The 9,383-nt window shown below is 41.9% G+C and overlaps 1 pseudogene; it reads left to right on the top strand.

The window, feature by feature from the left end:
* Positions 1-1,310: 1,310 nt before the first annotated feature.
* On the top strand, positions 1,311-9,141 carry LOC142095316 (eukaryotic translation initiation factor 4 gamma 1 pseudogene; annotated as a pseudogene).
* The last annotated feature ends 242 nt before the right edge of the window (positions 9,142-9,383 follow it).

Here is a 9,383-nt window from a genome sequence, read left to right as displayed (position 1 = left end):
TTATACATTTTTCATGCACTCGAGAATACTACCAACATATTCAGGAAGTCTTAATATACAAGATTATGTCACCTAAGATTTGGAAAGTAATTGTAATTTGTGCTGTGAGTTTATTCAAGCGGGGATGTACCAACTGGGATATAATTTAGGGGATACAACTACCTTATCGGATGGATGCTGCAGACAAGCCAATTATAAGCATAACCCATCCTATCAGCTCATCCATCTAGAGAAGCAAGCTCCACCCACTCAGAATTCTTATAGCCATATCCAGGCCCCTCCCCAGGACAGTCTTGATGTTTGCCACTTCATTAACATAGAACTTTGCTTTTTCAGAATTCAGATCTTTGCTAGCCCAGAACGAGGGGGGTCTTAGTTTCCATAGGCTAACGGTCTTTAATATTTTTTGACCAGAACCCATATTCTCCTTATGACATCATGAAGTCTTGTTGTTCAGCTTCTAACTAAATACAGTATAGTATATTGTTAAAACTATAATAATACGAGAATCCATGGAGATACAATGTAAACTTAATGTAACATGATCACATGTTATGTCATTCTACTGCTCCATAAATAAGTTATAATAAATGATATTAAACATATAGGCAGCTTTCATGTAAGAAAGAAATCTTCCTTTGATATGTTGATTGTTATAGTCAGAATCATAACATGTTGGTCCTGGTTTGTGTATATTTCCAGGTGGAGTGATGAAGTCTTGCTCTTTCAAGTCATTCTGCGATCGTGCATTGCGGGAAGGTACAAAAGTCTCTGGTGTGAGTGTCCAATGCTGCTTCTCCAACAACTGTAACAGTGGAAGTCAGGGATCCAGCAGCCACATCAGTGCCTGCTATCTTCGTCTTATGGTGGCTCTTGCATTAGGTTTCTGCCTCCTGATAGTCAGCTGATTATTGTCTTGTCAATGCTGCAGTACAGGGTACTCTGTATATTGGTGTTTCTCAACTGCAGGCCTTGGCTGCCCCAAATGAACACAATTTGAATTATTTATGCTTATTTACAGATGGCTCAGTTGACATGATTGAACAAGTAATGGGCTCCTTTGCACTTGAAGAAGTAATATCTAACAGCTTAGTGCTGCTATTGAGCAACAGAGCTGGGAGTCCATGCTATAGATCAGAGATGAGCTTCCATTAGAACTCCAGCTGGTGCTGACAACATTTACAGTAGAATTTAGCCAACCCCTTAGCTGCATTTATCATGAAGCTCAGCCAACCACTGAACTATATCTCCTAGTAACTTATTAAAGCGGTTGTCCACTCTGGGACAACACATATTCATCAGGCGAACTCATGAGCAGTGTGTTTCCCTCTTCTAGTAATCCCATCACTACCTTGTATTCAGCACTGACCCCAGCTATCACAGAAGACAACTTAGGAGGCAGACCAATCAATCCCACCATGCAGGAAGGTGTGTATTGCAGCAGCATATGATTGGACAACTATATCACATGCTGCCGTTACACACCTCCCTTCCATAACATAGTGAACTCTGTCTGCTGTTTTCCAGTCTTGCATACTTTCTTTTTTTGCTCAATACAACATTACAGTGAGGGTCCCAGGAGGAGACTTCCATCTCAATGGGGTCAACCCTTTATGACATCAAGCAAAAGCTGACGATAAGGTTGCCCATCCCAGAAATGTATGGAAAAACATGCTGCAACTCATTTAAGAATCACAACAGTTGAGCACCGCAAAACACTTACATTTTCTACCAGTGCATCATGAAGGGCCACCCAGCACATGAAGGTGCAAGTCCCTTCTCCGTACTCATGGCGCCTCAATGTGGGGAGAAGCAGAAAAATCTTAATCCAATCTCCTACCCATTTACTTCACTCCTTCCACTTAAATAAAGGTTTCTGTTTTTGTCCTATAACGCTGTTTAAGCCTTATTAGTGGTTTAAGGAAACATCAGGAAATATATTTACTAAACTGCGGGTTTGAAAAGTGGAGATGTTGCCTGTAGCAACCAATCAGATTCTAGCTGTGATTTTGTAGAATGTACTAAATAAATGATAACTAGAATCTGATTGGTTGCTATAGGCAACATCTCCACTTTTTCAAACCTGCAGTTTAGTAAATATACCCCTAGGACTGTTTTTATCAAATTACTCACTTTAGTTTGTGTGAAACATTTTACAACATTGCTTGGAGTGCAGCTAGAAGCACACTTCTCAAGCAGAAGACCTACATTTAATGGAACCTGTTAGGCTCCATTAAGAAGCACTTGTGACCTGTAATAAAATATTACATATGAGCAGTGCCCTGTGTAAAAAAAAATAAACTAATTATAAAATGAGCAGCATGTTCCCCCTCCCACAAGTCCGCAATCATTTCTAGAGCTAGACAACGGCTGGGCTGGTCTCATCCTATAATAGGGAGACCACAGATGTCGATTTCTCTGCTGGTAAACTCTATAGGAGGGAGGGGTGCAAAAACAATGCCCCCACAGAGGCTATAAGCCCAATGTTCACTCACCCCTCCCCCTTCCACCCCACCACCCTGAGTTGTGTGGACTGGGGTAATTAGCAAGATTGTTCTTCAGCACTCTGCAAAATTATTTTTAAAATAACAAATATGAGATTTTCAATTAAACTTTAAATAAACGAATGCCCAAAACTTCTTGATCCAACATAGACCAAATGGACTTCCCCCAAACATCCAAATAAAAAACGACCAACCTGCTCACTATGAATAGCAGACTCAAAATGACTATAATTGGAAATAAACATGACTCCCTTTACCACTAGTCAATTATAAGCGCTTGTGAAAACACTTGTGATTGGCATGACAATCGTGCATCTGTCATTCCTGGTGTGCAGGTGTATCCTTTTTTTTATAGGAACTTGTGGATTTATTTTTTTATTTTGACTACGATTTAGCAAGAAAGTAAAACTTCTATTTAATACAATGGTAAACAAGGGTTTTAGGGATCATTTATTATTTCATCATTGGGGTTCTGATGATGAAAATGTTTGCCCCCCTATTAAATATGTTATGAGATATAATACCATTATTCGGTAGTACCGATTTTTTCACTTATTTTCCAACTGCAATAACCCAGGCTGCATTAGGTAACTGATGTTAACTCCAATAATGGACTCCTCCAAATCCTTACAGAATATCTTAATTTAGTATCAAACCCAATTAGCCCCTCCCCCATTCACCCCTCCAATTACACGATTGCAGAACAGAGGAGGAGGAGGGACAGCTAGTTTTGAGTGCAGCAAATGACCCTGGGCTAGTAATATAATCCTGCAAGAAGGTTTGCTGTGAAAGCAACACCTAATTGCCATTTTATTCATTAACTTAATTACAAATATCCTGTCGTACTTACTGAATCACAAAGATGGGATAAGTTGACTATGCTTAAAACTCCTACATCTAGCTCATTGACTGCGGTCAAACAACGGTAAAAGAGATGCTGTACCAGTATCAGGCTGTACAAATGGGATTGGTGGCTGTAATCACATATGGGGTAAAGTCGCAGAGCATTATTACACTGCGGGAATTAAATTGGTGGCAGTGATCAGATAATGGGGTAAGATGTAGCGGACATCATCATAAATGGGTCATGTTGACTGGTCTACAATCTTGACTTCCTGTGTGAAATAGTTGATCGTCTATCCCAGGAAAAACTCCTGCCTGTTTATGGTACACTTTAATCTACTGAACAATGCCAAAAATGCATAGAATGTTGCCCTGTAAAAATGAACTTGTATTTAGGTGAAGTGGAACTAAGGCTGTGCCTATTACAGTTTATATAGGTTTATGGCACCGCAAACACATCAAAGGAATCGAGTCCCACGGCCATTTTGCAGAACTATGAATAAACATTTACCCATGTGTTTTCTGATTTCACATACACAGGATTCACAATATGGTTTTCCTCAGCTTCTGATTCTAAAATCTATCAGATGTTTTTCCAAGTTTATAGTGGCTGTCAAATTTAAGACCCTGTAGAGGCAAGTGACTTCCTCCTGTGTCTTCATGTTCCATGGAGTCAATGAGTCACATCTGTAGTTGCAACTCTGTGGGAGGGTCATGCGTCATTCCAGATGTACAGTAAGCGTTAGCATATGTGTGTGTTTTTCCTACTCTGTCCATTGACATTACGCCAGAGAGCGTACTAACATCAACCTAACGAAACTCCAGGACTTTCACAGTCAGGACTCATGTTATGAAATGAACATTTTATCCCATATGACTCTTTGAAATAAATATGGACATTGTCAAAATATTTTGTATGTCATTGCTAGCTGCAATAAAATCACTGCCCGTACTAAATGCACATGACATTATAATTATTATCCACCAAGCAGTATAAATATAATTTTAGTATTTTTAATGCACATCTCTATACAGTAACTACTTTTCAAAAAGGGTTTTGTCGCCTTGGAATTTCAATTCTTGGTTACGGCACTACCTCCAGATGGATATGTGGACGTTCTCTACTTCTGTTGTGTGAAATAAATCATTTTTACAATGGGATCTACAAAGTCCTAGAATGATCTTTGCATTTGAAAATGGTTAAAGTCATGCTTAGAAAAGTACTGCATACTGCTTCAATACAGTGATAGACACAGACAGCAGAGGGTCCCTGTGCAGGAATAGTGTTTGTGGCTTACATTATTATCCATCCTGAATGCTTTCTGTTATGGGATCTAGCAGGTGTATAGCTGTACATCTATGAGCAGTGCTATAAGCTCAAGCAGGGGTACTGCTCTGTCCGTAAATGTATGTATGCAGGCCTCACAAAACATTGTAATTTACATTGGTGATTTCAGCCTAGATCGAACTGCTAGTTGCATGGCACAAGTCCCACTGTCAGCCACACACCACAGACTTATCCCAGTGATAGACACGTTTCACCTGAAGGTGGGACTAAGAGGCCATGCCCTGGAGAGATGGTAGAGCATACTTGCCTACTTTTGGCAAGTTGTATCCTGGAGATGGGCGTGTCTAGAGGGCGGGAGGGGGCTGGCCCGGGCTAATGCATCATTTTGGCCCCGCCTCCGCGACAAAGCGTCCGTTTTGTCGCAGGGCCAAAATTACGCGATTCACAGCGAATCGCGTCATTTTAGCCCTGATATTGTGGGATACGGGAGATTTGCCAGCTCTCCCGGCAGTCCATGAGACCAACCCGAATTTCGGGAGTCTCCCGGACATTCCAGGAGAGTTGGCAAGTATGTAGTAGAGGTCAAATATAGGATCTGTACTATAGCACACCACTCCTCTGGTACTTTGTTTGCTGGGTTCAGCTCCTTAACTCTGTCCAATGCAGCATCAGTTAAAGCAGAGGAGTGGGACCTGGTCCTTGCAGTGTAGTGGCCAAGCTGCCAGACAGAGGCACTATGGTGGGCCTTAGTTAATACATACCATGATATAATTCTATAAAAAATAATAATTGCAGGGTCCCCATGCAGGTGCACAGACTACACATGTAGTATTCATTATCTGTCATTCAGTAAGCAGTAATTAGCAATCTATTGCATTTTACTTAAATATAATATATAAGAATCTAGTGTAAGTGTTCTTCAAACGTGCCCAAGATTATGAGTGAATCAGCATTGTTTAGTTATTAATTAGAATGCTTTTATTGTTGTGCACTATTGTTAATAAACATAATATATAATTATGGACTTGTTCAAAGCAACAATATTAATGAAAATAAGTATTTATTAGTTATACACCATCAGTTTGCAAAAAGAGGATTATGGGAATTTACCTTACATGAATGGTAACTCCTTTTCCAGTCCTGGCTCATTGGTTAAGCCAGGCTTGGCTAACCTGTGGCACTGCAGGTGTTGTGCAACTACAAGCCCCAGCATGCTTTGCCAATATATAGCAGCGTATTGCTGGAAGGGTATGCGGGGACTTGTAGTTTCACAACACCTGGAGTGCCCCAGGATAGTCAAGCCTGGGTTTAGCCATACCTGCCAACATGATCCATTTCCCCTGGACACATTACTCCTCTTCTGATTTTACCACATACAGTTCCCCAATTAATTAACCTGGCGGAATTAATTAATTAGTAATGATAATAATAATAATAATAATAATAATAATAATAATAATAATAAGTGTCATCGATTATCCAATTCAGTCCAGATATATTTAGTTGGAAAATTAGTTTGAAAAATGGGAGCACTGTTGGGATACCCCAAAACCTGAGTACCCTAGGCTGTACCTATATGTAAATATATGTGTGTACTCATGGCTGTGTTCATATACATGCCTGGTTAGATGTGGTCACATTTGTTAATTGTTATAGGTGTATATAAAGATTTAAAAAATAAAAAAAAAAGATTCCTGGAGGGAGAAATGACAGTGGGGAGTGGTTGGTGGTTGCCGGGGGTGACAGTTGGGAGTGGTTGGTGGTTGCCGGGGGTGACAGTTGGGAGTGGTTGGTGGTTGCCGGGGGTGACAGTTGGGAGTGGTTGGTGGTTGCCGGGGGTGACAGGAGAGAGGAGTGTGATACTCAGGACCGCTGAGAGAGATCCCTGTGTCTGGATAGACTGAGAAAAAAAATAGGGACAGAATGAAAATCGGACAAAGTGATATATAAGCAGATTAAAAATAGAGATGGGCGGGCTCGGTTTCTTGAAAATCGAACCCACACGAACTTCGGGGTTCCGAGTACCGAGCCGAGTCTGTCAGGCGCCGTTTCGCACGGCCGCCTGTCTGCTGACAGCGCGTCTGGTTGCCTAGCAACCAGACGCATTACTTCCGGATTCCGCTGCCGTCCGACCTCTGGGTGTGATGACGCGCCCCGTTGCTAGGCAACGGGACGCTATGAACAGGATTCCCGGCGGCAGGTATGACAGCGCTGCAGCGCTGATTCTGATTGGGTTACCACAGTATTTAAACCTCTTCCAGCCCTCTCACCAGTGCCACAGTATCAGGTCTTCCTGCCTCCAGCGTTTGTGTTTACCAGTTGCTATATTCGTTCCTGACTATCCTCGTGCTGCTTGTGACCTTTTGACCCGGACCGTTTGACCACCTCTATTTGGATTCTGCCTTTGTACTGTTCTCCCTGAAAGTTACCGACCCGGCTTGCCTCACCATTCTTCTGGATTTTCCTTTGTACCTCTTCTACCTGAACGTTGCTGACCCAGCCTGTCTGACACCTCCTTGTATCTCGCTGTGGACTCTAGGAAGGACCGCGACCTGCGTGTCCCTGCAGCGGAGTCCATACTTCCTTGCGGGGGTTCCTGGTGAATACCAGGGGCACGTTAGACTCCGCGCTTTCCTCTGAGTTGCGCCAACAACAGCAGGTACCCATTATCAGTCGTGACAGAGTCGGCTCGGTACTCTCGCACCTTTTCGGATTCCAAAATGAGGCAAAACGTTATCGTGACGTCGTCGGATCTCGCGATTTTTTGAATCTATAAATACCGCCCTCCACCGCGATCTAGCGTCATTTGAGAGAGGGATAGAGAAGGGTTAGGACAGAGTATAGAGCAGTTTGGCAGGCAAAGAGATAGAAGAGAAAGAGGAGGGTGGTAGCAGTGTTAGAGAAAGCTCCATTGCTGAATTACTCAGTGCTGAAATCCTAATATACCAGTCATTGCACTCTTTTTTTCTGAATTTGCACTACAAAGTGTAGCAAGTATGACTGAGCCAAGGGATCACACCAAAGAAAGCATCAAATGTGAGCCCTCAACAGCTGCTCCTACAGCTACCGCCTCAATATCCTCTATGTCCGAAGAAGAATTGGAGAAAAAATCTAGATCAATTATAGAAGAGTAGCTACATATTAATGATATGAAGGAGGCACTCCAGTGCGTGCAGGAGCTGAACTGCCCTTTGATGCTCTTCATCTTTGTTCGGAATGGTATTGAGTCCACGTTGGAAAGGAGTACTATTGCCCGGAGCACATGGGGCTCCTTCTGTACACTAGTGAAGGCGGGCACACTATCCAAGGAGCAGTATTATAAGGGAGTTTTGGAAGTACTTGAGGTGGGTGAAGATATGGAGATTGACATCCCTCACATCTGGCTGTATTTGAGCTCATCAGACCTGTTTTGTTGGAGGAAGGAATTCCAATGAGAGAGTTGTGCAGAGAGTTGACTAAAACATTGGTTCCAATTGGGAAAGCAGGTATCTTACTAGCAGAGTTCTTAGGTCTACAGTGTAAAGGAATGTCTCACAAAAAAGCAGGTGCCCTCTGGCAAGAATCTGGACTCAGCTGGAAGGAATTCCTGTCAAAAGATCAGGATGTGAACAAGTTTATCAGTGAACATAAACTTGAGTACATATTGGAAGAGGAGACTGAGTCATCCAGTAAGAAAGATCTTTCCCCAGCAGAGCTGGACAAAGTGCTCACAAGACTCTTGAAAGAGAATAGTAGTAACCAACAGATATTTGACTGGATTGAAGCCAACTTAAATGACCAGCAGTTGTCATCCAACTCCTATATCCGAACTCCAATGAGTGCTGTGTGCCACTCTGCCATTATCTTTGAGAGTCCTTATAGAGTAGATGTCAACGTGATCCACACCAGAGCTAAGCTACTTCAGAAATACCTAAATAATGAGGCAAAGGAGCTACAGGCTCCTTATGCTCCACAGGCACTTGTTGTGAAAATTGACCAGCCCCCAAATCTTTTGAGGATGTTCTTCGATGCTCTATATGATGAAGATGTGATAAAGAAGAACCATTTTACAAGTGAAAATCTAGCAAGAACCCAGCGAAGCAACAGGGAAAAGGTGTCGCCCTCAAATCTGTCACCGCTTTCTTCACATGGCTGTGGGAAGCAGAAGATGAGTCGGATACTGATAATAGAGACTAAATATTCCTCTCTTGTGTTTGCTCGTTTTTACTTGGGGCTTCCTTTTTTTTCTTTTTTCTTTTTTTTTTCTTTGTTTTTCCCTAATGACTTTTTAAAAGAGAAACACACAAATACCAATGACTTTGCATTTGTGAGAAAATATTGACTCATTGACTGAATGATGAATCCTGGCAGAGGGGGGTGAGGTTGTCTGGCACAAAGAAATTAAAGGGCAGAAGGTCTGAAATTTGCGGGCATTTGATAAGAGGGAGCCTGGCATATGGACAGATTGCAAAGCTGTGAGTTTTTGTTTTTTTGTTTATGCAACCATTTCTTGGAGTTTAACTTTAATAAGAGCACTTAAGGTATTTTGGGACTGCTGAAGGAAGGGTGGAAAGCTGTGTCCCATCTTCTCCCTCTACTCTCCATCACACAGATTGGGGCACATGCAGACCTTTCACTCTTACATATATGATTTTTAAAAGAGCAGTTGGAGCCTGCATGCTTCTGTGGGACGGAGCACTTGAGCTTCTCTCTTGTTCTTCATGGCTGAAATATAGATATATTATTATTATTATTATTATTATTATCAT

The sequence above is a fragment of the Mixophyes fleayi genome, chromosome 6 (assembly GCF_038048845.1).
Source record: "Mixophyes fleayi isolate aMixFle1 chromosome 6, aMixFle1.hap1, whole genome shotgun sequence".
Lineage (NCBI taxonomy): Eukaryota > Metazoa > Chordata > Amphibia > Anura > Limnodynastidae > Mixophyes > Mixophyes fleayi.
Note: the sequence above shows the minus strand (reverse complement) of the source record. Positions and strands in the feature narration are given on the sequence as shown.